At 38.7% G+C, this 18,560-nt stretch overlaps 1 protein-coding gene and 1 long non-coding RNA gene across 12 annotated transcripts in view; both read left to right on the plus strand.

The window, feature by feature from the left end:
* CELF2 (CUGBP Elav-like family member 2) overlaps positions 1-18,560 on the plus strand; it is a 534,510-nt gene that overhangs the window by 304,700 nt on the left and 211,250 nt on the right. The gene's annotated exons all lie outside the window — the stretch shown is intronic.
* LOC123653260 lies at positions 920-1,587 on the plus strand. Its single transcript, XR_006742953.1, has 2 exons — positions 920-1,000; positions 1,084-1,587. It is a non-coding gene; the product is annotated as an uncharacterized LOC123653260 (long non-coding RNA).

The raw sequence follows: 18,560 nt of genomic DNA on the forward strand, positions 1-18,560 counted from the left end.
TAGAACTATTATGGTTGAGGAAAATGAATGTCCTCCCTCAATTTACTTACCTCATTGAAGTTTCAAAATTTGATACAGTTCATCAGACTAATCCAGTGAATCCATTGCATAAGTAGAAATAAATTCATGAGAATATCAATTGTTTACTGAAACTTTCAGTCCATGACAAAAATATAACTTCAGTAGAGTGCAAGATATTTTCCCCAACACGCCCATTTTTAAATCATCGATTAAAAGAAAAAGACATTAATTGCTTGTTTGGGGGAATATGAGGTAAGAAAAAATGTACTATAGTAGATGTCTAAGCAATTGTCAGTTCATGAGTAACTTTACTTTTCCCATATGTTAACAATCTCTGTTATAGCTGAAGATGGGACAAAAGCATATGCTATTGATTCTGTTGGCAAGTTAAACTGTCTTACTCTTGAATCTTGCTAATGCTAAAGAGTTTTCAGATTTTAAAAAACATGGACTTCCGGCATTAGAAGCAAGTGGTTGTCTGTAACTGTTCGGGGGCAGGAGGGGGTGCTGTTTTCACCTGAAACTGGGCACTATTATCCCCAGGCCCCAAATTCAGCCACCCTTGTGGCTTTAGACATCACTCATATTGCACTGCCTTCCAAATCTTAATCGCAAGCCTCACTTTTTGCTTGAATTTTAGTAATTCTCAATTGGAAATGTCTACATTTATCTCCCACAAGCTGTCATATTTCATGTAAAATGGAATTTGTAACTCCCTCTCTTAATTTGCTTCTAGGGAAGTTTTACAAAATTTGCCTAAGAGTCCTTTCTCTCCCTCAGTACCCTAAGAGTCCTTTCTCTCCCTCAGTACCCACAGCTCATGAGACCCTTGGTCCTATATATATATTTCTTCCTAATTACACTATAAAAAATCAGTCCCCTTCTTTTCATTGTGCATGGACAGACCACCTCTTCCTTGCACATTGGCAGTAATCTGCAATCCCTGCCTCCACACTGAAGTCACTGATGTTTCTAAAATGTGGGTCACTTCCGATTTGAAATTCTGCAGTGCCTTCCCTTTGTCTCCTGGATGGAGTTTCAAATTCTTAGCATGTCCTACAGGTTCTCCCCAGTGAGGCTCAAACTGCTTAGTTAGCAACTTGTATATGTTCCTTACTCACCTATACAAAACCATGTGTCAGTATTTGAAGAAGTCCACACTTTGTGTCAGTCCACCCCACAGCCATGCTTCCATCTTGGAGCTTCTGTTCATCATTTAAGATCCCCCCTCTGATGAATGTTGCCCTGATGGCTTCCTATACATTCAGAACTAAACTTCCCCTTTATCTTTTTCCACGATATTGTGTATGCACAGAGTGAATACATTGTTAATACATTTAATTAACATTTTACAAGAGGCAATATAGCCTGGTGCCTTTTAAAAACCATAAGATTTTTAATCCGTTTGAAATCTGATTTCATCATGAGCTCTGAATCTCAAGTCATTTGACCTCTCTGAACCTCATTTACTCATCTGTAAAATGAGATTCTAGTAATACCTATCTCACAGGGTGATCATAATTATCTGAGATAAATTGAATAAAGCACTTGGATCAGTAAATCCAATACTGTACCCGGTGCATATTTATTTCAGTGGCGGTGACGTTTATCTTTCTTTTGAGATTGTGGGTTCCAATAGCTGGTCCTTAATAGAAGCTCAAAAAATATTCAATGAATAGAAAACAAGTGAGTGAATTCACATATGAATGTAGTTTTGTAGGCCCAAAGATTACAAATGGACCATTCTAAGGCATGATAATATTATTGGGATCAGAAGACTAAAATTATTGAGTACTTTAAAATTGGATGAACAAACTAATGATTTCTAAATTTACCCTCCTGGAATGTGAGAAATTTGGATTATGATTTTTATGCTCATTTACTCTATTTTCATTCAGCAAAGCCTGGGGGATATTTTGACAAAGAAATGTGGAATGACCTCACCTTTTGGCTCTTAGGATTTGATCTCCAACTTTAATCTGATTATTGCTGATGTTGACTGCTACTCAAATCATACCATGTTTAATATGCCATAAATTAGATTACACAATTCCATATATTTAGAGGAAAGCAATTTTGAAAGAGTTTAATTCTTCTAGTATTACTTATTTGTCGTGCCCTATAAACTATAATAATCCTCTGTCGGATGCCTTATAACTCTATGATCTTCAGATTTTAAAAAAATCTGGTTTTAATTTCCAGGAAATGACATGCAAAATGTTCTGATGAGGTTTACCTCATGATCTGTACATATTTGCCAGGAATAGTGAGACCTAAGAAATAACCTTGAACTAAGGAAAAAATCCACTTGATGTACTAAGAAAAAAGATCATTAAAAACAAGTAACAGTTTATTTTCTAATAATGTTCTTTGCAGTGGATATATAGAAGAATCTTCTGAGGAAATGATGGGATGTTCTGCGCCTTGGCATCGGTGTGTGTAGTTGGTATATGTATTGGTTCCGTAGCGTGGGGCAGGCAGGCACAGGTGACTTGGTGAGGAATATGGAACAAGAGAGATTGGAGCCACTGCCGGTTCACCTTCTCTGAAGTTCCACATTCAAAGAATGAAAACCCTGATCCAACTGAGATGGAGTTGAGCCAAGCATCTTTTTCCCAACCCTATGAATTTTAGCCAAATAAAGATAGTAAATCAAATATTCATCCAGTTGGGTGAATGGCTGTGGACTAAAACTTTAAGCCCAGAGCAATCAAGACCCCTCCCAGTTTCCGCTGGGTGAAGCATAAACGTCTATCGCCGTGAGTAGGACACAGCTTCCCGAGCCAGACCATCTGGACTCCATTCAGGCCTTGCAGCTTTCTGGCTGTGACCTTGAGTCAGTTCAGTTCTTTAGGGTTCAGTTTTCTCATCAGTAAAATGGAATGGTTAATTTCCGTTATCAAAGAGGTGTGGTGGAAACTAAGTGAGATTATGTGTTTGTAAAACTGTGCAGTAGCTTCTGCACAGAATCAGAAGTGGGAAGTGAATTTTCTATTGCCTTTCAAGGTGGATCAGCCATGACTTCAATGACTTCATTTATCTCCAAAATACAACGACCCCCGGATACCTCTTCAGCCCCTGCCCTTTTTGACATCCAGTTGTGTTTTACAACTACCCACTACAGGTCAACAGTTTTGTTTTCTTTTGGGCTCTGTATACCTCTACCTCATTCATTTTCTCTTTCTTCTGGTCCACTCTAGATGTTCTCTTTCTCCCATGTTTCTTTAGTCAGTTCAGTCACTCTCCAGCACACTGGGCTTCTTGTGCTTCTTCAGTCACCTATTGCCCATGTTTGCCCCAGGGCCTTTGCATGTGCTCTTCCCTGGGCCTGCAGTGCTCTTCCACACATAACACTTAGCTTGGAGGTGCTCTCTCTTGGTTTAGATTTCTGTCACAATGGTAGATCTTTCTTGACTACTCTCTACAGTATTGCACCCCAATCACATTCTACCTCCTATCCCTTTATATATATATTTTATAACCTGAACTGTTATCTGCTAGTATGTGTTGTTCACTTACAGATTCTTTTTCATGGGGGACAAAAACACCTAGAACAAAGCATATAAAAGGTAGTACCTTACCTGTTTTGATAGAAAATTCTGGCTTTATATTTCAAATAATTGCCATAAGGTCCTTATCAATCCTTCATATGTACCTTATCACATATGCCCTGATCATTTTAAGATGGTCCTAGCCACTTTAAAGACAGGCTTAAGCAAAAAAGAACATTTAAACTCAGAACTAAATCATTTTGGCACTTTTAATGTTAATCTTAGAACATGAGCAGTACTCATTTCCATAGGACTATGGAATGAAGACAAGGACAGTTATCCTCAAGAGTATTTGATGTAGATGTTTTAAGCAAGGATATAGTAGTTAATGTAAATTAAATCATGAATACTGTATGGAGCAGACAGTCATTGCTTGTTTTTGTCATCTTAGCAGGAGATAACATCTGAGCAGAAAATCAGGAGTCAAAGTTACAGGTATATTCACTTTGAAGGGAGTAATTGCCCTCAGGATCATGACCACCCAAAGACACAGGCATCTTCTCAAGTACGGCTTACTCTAAACTTTCTTTTACACAAGTTGTTGGATCCTTGCCTGCTTGAGTATCTTCCTACCACAGGTGAACCAGCGACTCTCTTTTCCCTGCCCCATTTCCTCTGCCAGTTCCAAAGGGAGCTGAGCCCTTTGGAATCTTCCAAATTGACTCATGAATTGGACTCATGCTTGTTATAAGCTGGGACTTACATTGTTCTCATTATTGGCCTGCTCTGCCCAATGACCAGTTTCTTCTGTGGCTCAGGGCAGCCTCGCACATTGTCCCACCTGGCAGTGAATGACTGACAACAGCAGTGTTCCCCTCTTAGCTGTCTGGAAAGGCCTGACAGGCAGTGCAAGCAGGACGGAGGGCTGGGTTGGACTGCGGCAAATCTGAGGCCACACCTGCTGTGGGAAGGCAGCTTCAGCAGTTCCAGGTGGAACTGATAGGTGGGCCATTGTACCAGACTTTTCCAGTTTTCCATGAGAATTAGTAACCTAGACTTAATGTAAAGCCTAAGTATTGGCAGCTAGTTCAATAACATGGTCTAAACTTGTGACCTTTGTTCTTGAGAGTGGACGTTACACTTTGTCTAAGGTTCACTCTAACAAAGTATTCCAGGTCATCATGCTACTCCTAGGATAAGGAATGTTAATTTGGGATAAGCAAATATATGTGAGTGTACATGTGCATTTGTGCATGTGCAGATAGATGAATAGGTACATTATTAGATGTAAGCACACACACACACACAGATAGATGAATAAATACATTATTAGATATATTCGTGCACACACACACACACACACACTTCTGAGCTTCTAGGAATCTTCTCCCGTTCACCAATAGCTGTCTTTCCTTTTTCACGTGTTCCATGGATTTGGGAGCTGAGGTGGCAAGCCTATCAGAGATTGTAGGAGTCACAACATATCTATAGTAGAGCTGGTTTTAGTTTGCATCTATCCCTACTATAATCTCAAGTGTCTGATGTACATTCTTTTTACCAATTAAAAGCACTCTTTATTGAGGTATAATTGACATCTAAAAATCTGTATGTATTTAATGAATATAATTTTATGATTTCAGAAATTAGTATATACAAGTGAAATCATCACCACAGCCAATGCCAAAACATATTAATCACCTCCAAAAGTTTACTTCTGTCACACACACACACACACACACGTATTAAGAACACTTAAGATCTATCTAACCTCTTAGCAATACAGAATTGCTGACTGTAGGCTCTATGCTGTACAGTAGATCTCTCAGGTGATTGATCCTGTATAATTAGAACTTTGTGCCCTTTGACCAGCACTTCTTCTTTCAAGAGATCTTAATCTGGCCTGTTTTTAAAATAATTCTCATTCAGGACATTTATTCAGCTTCTATTTAATTCTCCATCTCAAAGAGAAATAATGATACCTATCTATTTTGAATAGTAAATTATTATGTACACAGTTTTCTAGCGAAAACCAATTAATAAGTCAACATTTAACCACAATAGAAAACATACATCCCTTTGTTTTTAGAAATAAGTAACTACTTTGTCAGTCCACATAGTTGTTGAGCATTTGCTCTTCCTAAAAGTCAGGGCGCCATGGAGAATAACCAAGTAGAATAACGGTTCTTTAGTTAGAGCTTGAGAATACAAATGAGGGACAAATGAAACATTAGACATAACCACTACCTATGAGCCAAAAGGCATATTTTTCTTTTAATGCAGTGAAAAATAAAATATTTTTAGTTTCATTACAATAGATATAAACAATACATATTTATTAAAATGCATAAAAATAACAATTTAATTTAGCGTGAGAAAATTGCAGATCTACACAGAAGAGCTATGGTGTTACTTGAGTTTGCACAGTTGTGTGGTCTGTAGTTCTTTTTCCTTCAGAAGACTGTATATTGGATCTGGGCTTTGCAGATAGCAGGATATGACTTGGTGCATCCATGGTCTACTTTTGGGCTCTTGCTACCTCACACACAAAAAGAGAATTTTTCTGCCAAAGATCCTAGCATTTATTTGTGGTCCTCATTAGACCAACTGGAATCTATGTTGAATGGGTCTTTGAGTGCATGGGACTGTATTGGGTTGCTTGTGCTCAAAGATTAATCATATTGATAATGCATTTACTCCACAAAAATAAGTATTAGCTCTCACATGACACAAAGTAAAATAAAATCAATTTAGCAAAAACCCAGACTATGTTATTCATGGATTTGGACTCAAGGATAATAAGTTAATGATGGTTAATATTAAAAAGTATTATATATGCTGATGAAATAGCAGCCCTAAATGTGAGCTGATCCTGCTTTCATAATGAAAAGGTACCAAAAGCTTTTTGATCAACATGAATATATTAACATAATGAATGTTAATAAGATAGCCAATGTTTATTTGAACTGTGTAATATGACTTTGGCTATATAATCATGTAAAATTATTTTATATAATATGTCAATTTAGAAACACTTCTCATTTCAGAAACAATTTTATTCAAATTCTTTATGTTTTGATGCAATGTCTTTGGAAGAGTCACCTTTTTTTTTTTTTTTTATAAAAATATATTTTATTTATTTCAGAGAGGAAGGAGAGAGAAACATCAATGATGAGAGAATCATTGATTGGCTGTCTCCTGCACGTCCCCTTTAGGGGATCGAGTCCGCAACCTGGGCATGTGCCCTTGACTAGAATTGAACTTGACCCTTTAGACCACAGGCTGACACTCTATCCACTGAGCTAAACCACCCAGGGCAAGAGTCACCTTTTGAGACATCTAACAATTGTCCAAATTTGTCTTGTGAATAAAAATACCTTGATTTGGCATATGATGCAACAATTGGGAATTTTTATCTACAAACAGAATAATAGCCACTTGAGAAACATCAAGACAGTTGCTTTTCATTGTCTTATAAGACATATTTCCTATTGCCACAAGATAAACAACTTACTGAATTGCTTTATGAAAAAGTGATCTTCATAGTTTTGTTTACATCTATCCACATTCCAACACTAAAAATAAGAAGGTCCCAACTAGAAGAATAAGGTACTAAAAGAATGTATTAGAAGAATCTGTACTAAAAGTCTTTGTTTCCTCTTCTGCTGGTTTCATTAAAAGCCTTATCAAATTCTTAGCACTGATTGGGACTTTTTGGGTTAATGCCTTTTTACAAAGTTCTTTTTTTTTTAATTTCTTGGGGTAACACTGGTTAACAAAATCATACAGGTTTCGGGTGCACAATTCTACAACACATCATCTGTACACTGCATTGTGTGTTCACCACCCCAAGTTAAATCTCCTTCTGTCACCATTTATCTGGTAAATACTTTTTTTTATTAAGATGATTGAGTCTTTTAAAAAATATATATGATTTTATTGATTTCAGAGAGAGGAAGGGAGAGGGAGAGAGAAACATCAGTGAGAGCTCCTGCGACCCAGGCATGTGACCTGGTCAGGAATCAAACCTGACCTCCTGGTCCATGGGTTGATGCTCAACCACTGAGCCACACTGTCCAGGCTCTCTGGTAAATACTTATTAATTGAATGTCATGCTATCTTTTTTAAAAATATATTTTTATTGATTTCAGAAAGGAAGGGAGAGGGAGAGAGAGAGAATCATGGCTTGGCTGCTTCCTGTATGTCCCCTTCTGGGGATTGAGCCTGCAACCCAGGCATGTGCCCTTGACCAGAATCGAACCTGGGACACTTCAGTCTGCAGGTGACACTCTATCCACTGAGCAAAACTGGCCAGGTCAAATGTTATGCTATATTTTAACAGGACATATGTTTCTGAAAAGTAAGCTATCTTCTCTCATGTATCCTCTATTTAGTCTTTTAATGGTTTTGCCTTTTAGCCTTTCACCCTGTCTACATTCCAGTGTCAAAGGCAACAAGCAAGGCCACTCTTCAGCTGGTTCTCCCCTCTCCCACCCTGGTCAGGTGCACAGAGGTGGATCATAGAGTCATTCTCCTCCACATGACACATCCCCTTATCAGGCCGTACAAGGACCCCCTCATTTCGTTTTGTTTCCCCTCTTGCATTCAGTGTTACCTCAGATGTATGTGTGTCCTTGAAAAACACAGATTTGCATGACTGAATTTTGTAATATACATAAATTGTATTATAGATTCTATTTCTTTTTTTGGGGGGGGTGGGAGGGTTAGTGCTGCTCTTAGAGATACTTATGTTGCTGGATGTGAGTCTTATTCATTTCTTCTGACAATTATGTGGTACACCATCATAAATCCTCCACATTTTATTCATTTCCCTAGTAATAGTCACCCTCAGCTGCTTCCAATTGCCAGGGGTTCCAAATAGTGCTGTGCTGAATACCCATGCCCTCTTCTGGCTTTGGGAGTGAGATCCCATGGGGGATAGACTCAGGATAGGGGGGGGCATGAGCACACTTAATTTCACTAAATAGAAGACTGCTGTACTTCTATAGCATGAGAAAACCAGTTTATCTTCATACCTTCCAGGATGAGGAAACCAGTTTATTCTCCCAACAGCTGAGAATGAGCCTTCCTGTGTACCCACATCTCCACCTGGCAGTGTTTGACATTCTAGCCCTGATCAGATAGCTGTATCCTTGTCATTTTTGCATTTCTCTGATTACTAGAGAGATTGAACTTCTCACATACTGTTCCACCATTTGAATTTGTCCTTCCTTGAATGGCAGGTACATATTTTATGCACATTTTTCTGTTGGGTTTCTTTTTTTCTCATTGATCTCTTTGTCTGGATATGATTCCTTTGTTCATTTTTAGAGATAAATACCTTCTGCCCATTTTTTTCTATCGTATTTTGTTGTAAGCACACCCATCAATGTATTCCCTTATGACTTAGAAAAATCATGTTTAAGGAATCTTTATCTCAAGCTATCCAGAATGTTTACAGTAGCTGTTTCTGTTAGCTTCATAGTTGTATTTCATATCTACATCTTCACAGCATTTAAGGGGAGGTGTTGGGGATTTGTTTTGTTTTTATGACGGTGAGGTATTGACCCAACATTTTCTCTCTATAGTAAGCTAGTTTTTACAATACAATCCCCTAAATCAGTGGTCTGCAAACTCATTAGTCAACAAAGCCAAATAGCAACAGCACAACGATTGAAATTTCTTTTGAGAGCCAATTTTTTTTAAACTTAAACTTCTAATGCCACTTCTTCAAAATAGACTTGCCCAGGCCATGGTATTTTGTGGAAGAGCCACACTCAAGGGTCCAAAGAGCTACATGTGGCTCCCGAGCCACAGCCCTAAATAATGTTTCCCTGTAATTGATATTGCTACTTCTTTTATATAACAAGTTGTCACATGTACATGGATCCATTTTAGGAGCCTGATTCTGTTTCTAGGACAGCATACAGACTTAGGTATCTTAGCGCTGAAATCCCTAGAACTTTAGGCATCTGAGGAATGTACTCAAGGAGTTTTCTATCTAGAATTTTAAAGTCCAAAGGCCTTTAAAAATAATCTACTTCATGCTCTCATTTTTTAAAGATATTTTTTATTGGTGGTTTATTATTATTATTTTGAGAGAGAGTGAGAGAGAGAGAGAGGAAGGGAGGGAGAGGGATAAACAGATAGAAACACCAATGAGAGAATATTGATAGGCTGCTTCCTGCATGCCCCTTCCTGGGGATCGAGCCCTAAACACAGGCACGTGGTTTGACCAGGAATCAAACTGGTGACCTCTTGGCTTATGGGTCAACATTCAACCATTGAGCCACACTAGCTGAGCATGTTCTCATTTTTACATACAGAGTCTGAAATTTAGATCAAAGTGCTCAGAGTCACAGCCCCTTGGCAGATGCAGGACCTTTATCCGGTTTCCTCCTGCGCAGCCCAGTGTCTCCTGAATTCCCCAGCTGCCTCCTTGCTCTCCAGGGCAAAACAGGCTGTTTTCAGCCTCCCTCTCTCCTCTTGCATGTCATAGTTCTGTGGGTTTCCAGTGACTTTGTTGAATGACCTTCTTCAGTGACCAGTGTATTTTCTATTTAGGCTGGTGATTCTCCTTAACTGCTGGGTGCAAATGTTTCATATCCTGCCTGCCTTTCTTCTTTTGTAGCAAAAGGGAATTTATTGGTACCAGTCTAAGAAGCAGTTGAGAATCAAGGCAGATTGGAGAGCAAAGGTGATGGGAACAGCCTCTTGGTGCTGTATATTTTAATGTGTGTCTCAGAAAAAAACATCTCCCTGTCATCGCTTCCTAGATGCACTGTGTTTATATGCATTACAAGGATAGGTTTCTCAGTGTGAATACCTCTCTCTCTCCGTTTCTGTCTCTCTCATTCTTATTGAGTGGAACAGGAAAAAAAAATTGTTATGAAACAGAAAGAATTTTAAGAAGCCATGCAACTCCTTGCACTTTCCTCTTCGTCCTACATCTAGAACAAACCCTTCCTGGGCATCTCATTATTTCTTTGCTCTTCCTCAATACTGATAGGTTCATGAGTATATTAATTCACGTAATAGAAACAGAGGATCTTTAATAAGGAGTAGTGCCCCACGGAGGAGAAGTCAGAGAGGAGAGGGAATAGGGAGGCTCAGTGACTGCTGTTTGCTGTCTGGTGACTAGTGAGGGAGGAAGAGGCTGCCAGTGAGACCTCGATGGTGTCCTCTGAGGTCATTGCCTTCTCAGCAGTGCACCAACAAAGGGCTACTTCTTCCCAAACAATAGACTAAAGTGTACCAGAGGGAGAGTCTCATCTGGTACTCTTTCTACTCATGGCTCAGATCTCTGAGCCTGGCCTTCACTGCTGCCCCATGTAACTCCTTGACCTCCCCACCCCCCACTCAGGCCCCTGAGAATACAGTACAGCCACACACATTTGTACCCCTATTTTTAGAACTGCGTAAGTACTGGGTTGTGTGGCAAGGTGCTGGGAGAGGGGCTGGCAGATTGGAAGACAATCAGTTCAGCCTCCCCCATGCTGGGACAATAGTTCTCAACCTTTCTAATGCTGTGACCGTTTAATACAGTTCCTCATGTTGTGGTAACCCCCAACCATAAGCTTATTTTCATTGCTACTTCATAACTGTAATTTTGCTACTGTTAATGAATTGTAATGTAAATATCTGTGTTTTCCAATAGTCTTAGGCGACCCTGCTAGTGGTTCTCAACCTGTGGGTTGGAACCCACAGGTTGAGAATCACTGCTGTAGAGTCTAAGACCATTGGAAAACACAGATATTTACATGAAATAAGATATTTACATTACTGCTCTGCCGTGGAACACTACTCCTTATTAAAAGTCCTCTATTTCTATTATGTGAATTAAAAAACACAAATATTTACATTAGATTACATTAACAGTAGCAAATTGCAGTTATGAAGTAGCAACAAAAATAATTTTATGGTTGGGGTCACCACAACATGAGGAACTGTATTAAAGGGTCACGGCATTAGAAAGGTTGAGAACCACTAGCCTAGGATGTGCCATGTTGTCCTGTTTTCTGCCTCTGAAGTGGGAGCTGCCATCTGGGAGTGAACTGAACCCCTTTGATGAAATCATATGTAGCATTAGTGGAATAATTTTTTACTCAGGGGCTCAAACACTTTCTGGGCTTCTTAATATTAATCTTCGTTTTTTCTGCTGGATATTTTATTTGTTTTAAATTTCATGTTAAAGTAGAGAAAAATATGACCAAACACAACTATTGACCACCCGTCTGCTCCGTTAGGTAGGTCACCTAGAGAAGCCTGGAGGAGATAGCCCCGAAGTAGGTGCTGCATTTTGAGGCTTTTGTTCGAGGTGAATGTTTGTCAGTGTGGTGGAGATGGATTCCTAAAAAGAATCAGCTTAGTTTCTCTTTGATCCACCTTCAATGAAATCTGCCTCATAAACTGGGAAATGTTTTTTTCCTCCCAGCAAAGCCTAACAGAGTTGTAGAGGAAAGCTATTTTCAATTATAAAGAGGATTTATTTTTCTCTCACTTTAAATGGGAAACCGTTCCTGGTTTATGGGTGGGAAAAGATTCCAAATGCTTGTCTGTCTGATGTGAAAGCTTTCTCCCTTTTACTAAGCAGCTTGCCCTCATGTCATGGAGGTTACGGATGAAAAATGATTGAGATCACAGGACTGCATCTTCCCGGGCTGTGTCTGTAGCACAGGCAAAATGCTCCGAGTTTGTGGTGCACGCATTGAAGCTCAGTGTTTCCACAGGCAACTGGAGAACAAATCAATACCTCAGACAGTAATACATTTTAGGGAGAGACTTCTCAACTAAAGCAGTGGAAGGTGCAATGTGTGAACTGGGTTGACTTGTAATATTCAAATACTTTGGGTAGGAGAGGCCAATTCTCTGACAAAAAGAGTCAATGGAACCTGTGTGATAGGCCTGGTTTTTATAAAAGCTAGCATGCTAAGTATTTGGGGAATACCCCAGAGTGACTTTTTAAAAGTCTACTTAACTGTTTATTTCTTTTATCCATTTTTGGCTTTTAAGGAGAAGGGCCCATATTGGCGTATTTAAATATACATGGAACCCTAGAGCAGAATTTTAGAAATGCTCTCTATCAGTGCAGATTCTGAGCTGACGCTTTTTGACATAACGGCTTTTGTATTGGACTCTACTATCTTTTCAAGAAAATCTTGCTCTTGTGGGCTATTTCATATACTGCTTCATCTGTAGTAAGCGTTTTAGTTTCTTTAAGATGCAATGCAGGAAGTGGAAGGCATCAGTGAGAGATCATTAACTATTAACTAGGGACACATACAAAATATGAGATTATGGGTTAATTGATATGGGAAAGAATTGATATGTGAAATCTGAAACTATAATACTACAGGAGTTGAAGAAAGATGAGGCCAAACTGATTGCTAGTGAAGACATATAAATATCTCCCTAGTCCTAATCACACACACACACACTCTCACTCACTCAAATTAGAAAGACTAGTTAATGGTTGAGCTAGTACTGATTCATCAATTTTCTAACTAGTCATGGAAAGGAAGGATTCAAAATGAGCTGTGTTTGTGGCTTTCTTGTTAGTTTACTATTATATATATATTTTAATAGAAGTACAAAGAATAAACACACACACACACACACACACACACACACACACACAAAACACAAGAAAGAAAGAAAAAAATGGAAGTACAAGTGTGGATAACCGGAGAGATGCCTTTTATGTTTAAAGAGGAGTTCAAGTGGCAGTAAACTATGGACACAAATATTTATTTGGGGGAAAGCAGTAGTAATAATCAATTTTAATGTTAGATATCTGTGAGGCAAGAGAAGTTTGGGCAACAGAAATGATTTATAGAGAGGAAAATAAAACGAGCAAGTGTGAATGAAATTATGATGGAAGATTGTTTTGAAACTGAGTCATAATAAGTAAAAGCCTTGCATTTCCAAATGTGTAGCTCATAGCTGAAGCTCATAGCTGTGCCCCAACTTACAATTATTTTATTGGCTTACTATCAATATTTGGAAAGCCAGTGAACAAGGAAATGCAATTTTCAATTGCTTAGTAAATCGGTGTCTTTTTATTTTAAAATATAGATGGTTTTAGCTTGCATTCTATCCTGGAGGCTATGGTGATCCTAGTTAAGGTAATATGAGCACTTTATATTTCCTGGGAAATGTTTCCAAAAGGAAAATCCTTCACTCATTGTTAAAATGGCCTTTTTAGGTTTTTTAAATTCATCGAGATTCCCATCATCAGCATCATCATTACTGTTAATATAATTATCATCACCACTAGATGGTGCATGGGGAATTGGGGGCACCGAATATTATAAGAGTCATTCTCATGTATGTTGTCACTAATTGGCTGATCAGGGAATAAAGAAATGTATCAGAGGGTGAAAAAAAGGGGGTAATAATATTCAATAGACTTGTCTCATTAATTAAAATTACGCTGCAGAGAGAGTGGTGGAGGTAGTTGTGGCAGGAGAGGCCGCCTTCCATATTTGCATCTGTAAATATACATGGAATATTAAAGTAGGGGTATGCTGTCTTACATGAAACAGTTGTCCTGTATTGGAAGGAATATTCCTTAAGTCAGAATTGGAAAGGGCTTCTGCTTTTCTGGTGGAGCTGGGTTCTTGAGAATCCCGCATTAAACGCCATAGTTTGTTTTGACCTGGGCCCCAGCAGGCGCCCCTGTGTAGAGTTGATTGAGTTGGGGCCCTGGCTTGGCCACTCTGTGCAGCTGGCCCAGGAGCATAAGAAATGAAATCAAGGTTCTGGATTAGACTGTCATTTTCCAGTACCATCCCTGCTTGTTTTTTTTCTTTCTCCTAGTGATTTTGATAGACTTTTGGAAGTCCCTGCTGTCAGAAAGTGTACTGGCTTCTGGCTTCATGTGTAATGTCTTGTGTCTGGCTTCCTCTAGACTAAAAATATAAGTGGAAAGAATTATAGATGGTTCAATTAAAGTAATAATTGAGCAAAAACAGCTCCTAAGAAATCCATTTCTGGCAAATGCTTCTGTGCTTTGATTATTATGTCCCTCGCATTTCTCCTGCTTAATTTTTTTAAATGTGATATGATAGCTCAATTACAAAGTCCCTATTTCTCATTTGTCTTTCTAGTCCTAGTGCATAGCACAGGGCCTGGTTCTCAGAACATAATGGGAGTAAACATAGCGAAGGAGAGTGAATAATGACCCAAAAAAACTTTTAAAAGTGTTTTAAATATGAAATAATTTCTTTATATCCACAAACATAATAGGCCAATATTATTTATGTAAAATGCTGGGGTGGTGGTAGGGGGAGAAAACAGATGTGAAGAGATATTAATAAGAAACACTGAAAGTATTAGTAAATAGATAGCATATTGAAGATAATTTGTACGGTTTTAGATATTATATCAAATCTTTTGATCACACCAAATTTGGATAAGTCACACGTCACTTCATGGCTATTTAAAACCAACTAACGCTCTTACTTAGCTATACTCTCAGAGTCATAATTCAAAAGGGGACTTGAAGACACATGGATGGAATTTCAGGACAGTCAAGCTCTGCTCTTTATGTGAGGTTGAGTGAGAGGGTGATCGTGGTGGGTTTTGAAATGAAAAGATTCTTAGAAAATGATTGTCTAGTTGTAATGGGTTGACAAAAGCTCTTTAATTCTTTAGAGTTGAGATATTTTAAGTGTACTTTACAGAGATAGACTTCACAAAGATGTTTATACTCTGGAAAGACCCATTACCTTGTCTAAACACCCACAGCAGAACATGCAGCAATCTTAGCATAAAGCATAACATTTTAAGCTTTGCTTAGCTAAAACATACAACCAGTATATCAGAATTATCTTGTTTACTTCTGGTTATCAGTTCGGTATGTAATTGACTTTCTGTATGTATTTCTGTCCATTTTGTATCATCACTGGGTTCTCCCTACCCCCCAACATGTCTCATAAAGCTTCTGGCACATAGTAAGGGCTTAGTAAACATTTTTAAACGGGTGAATTCAAGCTACACATCCAGAGAATATAATATAATTTTTTTCCTACATAAATGTGTGCAGACAAACTTGTTGCAAATTGTTCAATATACAGATTGACCACGTGGGTCTGTGGGGCTTAGTTAGGAAGCTAGAGCAGTGGTGTGTGTGTGTGTGTGTGTGTGTGTGTGTGTGTGTATGTGTGTGTGTGTATGTATATGTATATGTATGTATGTATGTGTGTATATATATATATATATATATATATATGTATATATATTAACATTTTTTCCTAGCTTCATTTTCATTGGTCACATCAAATCAGATACTAATGGGTTTTCATGGGTTAAGAGGATGTGTGTCTTTATATCCAGCTACCCAGCCACGCAGCTGCAGAGAACTTGGCACTCCAGGCATTTAATAAATTTTTGTTGGGTGGTTGAGAAGCGGAAGGGACGGATGTATTGGGTCATTAAGAATCCTTGCCCTTTCTCATATCGAAAAGAAAAGGCTTGCTTGTAGTAGGAGGGAGCCGAATTTGTGAGTCAGAGGGATCCATTATCCATATCTGCTGAAGGGCTGTCAGATATGAAGTAAATTTAGAGACCTACTTGTCCCTTCAGCTATTCATCACTGTGGATTGGCTCCGGCAGCAGGCAGCTGTATTTTTAGAGACTCGAATGATATGGAATTTCTTCATGTACAGAACATTAGCTGATCCCATTATTCAGAGCTCCTCAAAAAGTCATAGCTGACACTTGACTGAGCTGCAGAGGAAAAACAATAGACCCCAGAAACAAAATACTAAAATGTGCGATGAAAATATATCGATAGGTAGATTCAAGTAGCTCATCACTACTGTTAACCCAATTTGCTGCTGCTAGTTGTCAGTGGTATTAAAAAAATCTAATTTTCATAAGGATTGATTTTATGTGTCTCTTCACCCTGTCAGAGAGTGAAAAATAGGTTGATTTTTTTTTTTCACCTTGCACCGCCCTCCTTTGAAAGATACTTGACGTTTCTGCTTTGACAATTGGTGTGCGAAGACAGCACAAAGGACCTATCCCCTATAGCAGTGGTCAGCAAACTCATTAGTCAGCAGAGCCAAATAGCAATAGTACAATAATTGAAAAATCTTTTGAGAGCCAAATTTTTTAAACTTAAATGTCTTCTTATGCCACTTCTTCAAAATAGACTTGCCCGGGCCGTGGTATTTTGTGGAAGAGCCACATTCAAGGGGCCAAAGAGCTGCATGTGGCTTGCAAGCTGCAGTTTGCCAACCACAGCCCTATAGCATGACAGTGTCCAAAGAGGCTTTGCTGTCTTCTGACAGCAGCCAGTATGGTACTAGTATATCCTGGTTTCCAAAACATAAATGTAGGAAAATAATAAATAGTTTTTTAAATGGCCATCATTCAGTGGGATGGTATTAGTAATTTTGAAGATAAAATCTTTTTAATTGATGCTTTTCACCACAGATATTTATAGATCATCCCCTCAGAAGACCAAGCCATATGCAATTGTAACTGGCAGGAAGTGGCCAGAACTTATCCAGGGTAGATCCCTTTCAAGTGGCCAGATCTTATCCATGGTAGATCCCTTTCACATACATACTATATGTGTAAGGTCCCAGAAGGTGGGGTGATTACCTAAGCCTGGTGGTCAGGGCTATAGGTCTCAAGCCACAGTGCACTGGTGGAGGTGGTAACCACTTTGGCTGAAAAAGTTTCTATCTTTGATCAACCCATGTAATTATTTGGTGAGATCAAGAGTTTTCCAAGCCTCAGAGAGAGGAGAGACCCCAGTGAGTCTGAGAAATAAGTCCGATGTTCGGTAGTGGATATTTTGCTTTTTAAAATTGAGGAAAGAGGCATGTATTCCTTTTGATCATATGGTAAGACAAAGTATCAGGACTAGTTTTAAAAGGAACTTTTAAGAAGATGTCAGTGAGATGCTGTGTCTTAAAAATTTATCTGTAAGTTGTTTATGACAGTTGGAGAAGAATCCTCCATATCATAGTAGAGTAATTTATTCATTCACTTAGCCCATGCTTATATAACAGTTATTATATGGCAGATGTTACTTTAAATGCTTTACAGATGTTAACCCATTTAATTCACATGAGAATCACATGAGGTAGGTTTTGTTATTGCCCTCATTTTAAAGATAAGAAACTTGGCCACAATTGGTTAAGAAACTTGCCAGGATAATACAACTGGTAATGGCAGAACTTGGATTTGAATGTGGGCAGTCTGGCTCAAGACTGTGCTTAAATTAGTATTCTTTTTCTATTAAGTAATACAATGCATGATTTGTAAATCACACGACAACCAGTGATAGAGATCAGTTTACTCCTTTATAGCATATCTCTCCACTTATCTTTTTTTTAATATATTACTTTATTGACTACAGAGAGGAAGGGAGAGGAAGAGAGAGATAGAAACATCAATGATAAGAGAGAATATTGATTGGCTGCCTCTTGCATACCCTCTACTGGGGATCGAGCCTGCAAACCAGGCATGTGCCCGTGGCAGGAATCGAACCTGGGACCCTTCAGTCTGCAGGCTGACATTCTATCCACTGAGCCAAGCTGACTAGGGCACCACTTACCTTTTTAAAGTGATTCTCTAGTGATAATAGTGTCTAGAGGAGCCTTGCCGTCTTCCTGTGGCTCCAGGTTTCCTGTTACTCCCTGTAGGTGCTCAGGAGGCCACTTCTAGACCTAGGACTAATGTGAGGACAAGCTGGACATTCATGATTAAAACAAAGACCAGGCTGTGACACGATCATGAAATAAACACAATCCCTGTTCACATTACAATGGAGAACAGAGTCTTCATTCTTGGTGATAAATAGCACATTTGCTCAAATATTTTTTAAATGCATGACTCTCCAGAGAGGGTACCTTTGAGCAGCTCTGCCATTGACCCCAAGTGATGTGATACTGAACTTCCAAGGCATTGACTCAGGTTGAACGGTATTCATCTTAGCTCCTGGTTCTGATCTTGTAAGAAGCTAACTCATGCATGCACAACATGATAGGCCATGTCACGCTCACAGCCCTTTTCTGTGCTATCCTTTTATACATT

The sequence above is a fragment of the Pipistrellus kuhlii genome, unplaced genomic scaffold (assembly GCF_014108245.1).
Source record: "Pipistrellus kuhlii isolate mPipKuh1 unplaced genomic scaffold, mPipKuh1.p scaffold_m20_p_1, whole genome shotgun sequence".
Taxonomy (NCBI): domain Eukaryota; kingdom Metazoa; phylum Chordata; class Mammalia; order Chiroptera; family Vespertilionidae; genus Pipistrellus; species Pipistrellus kuhlii.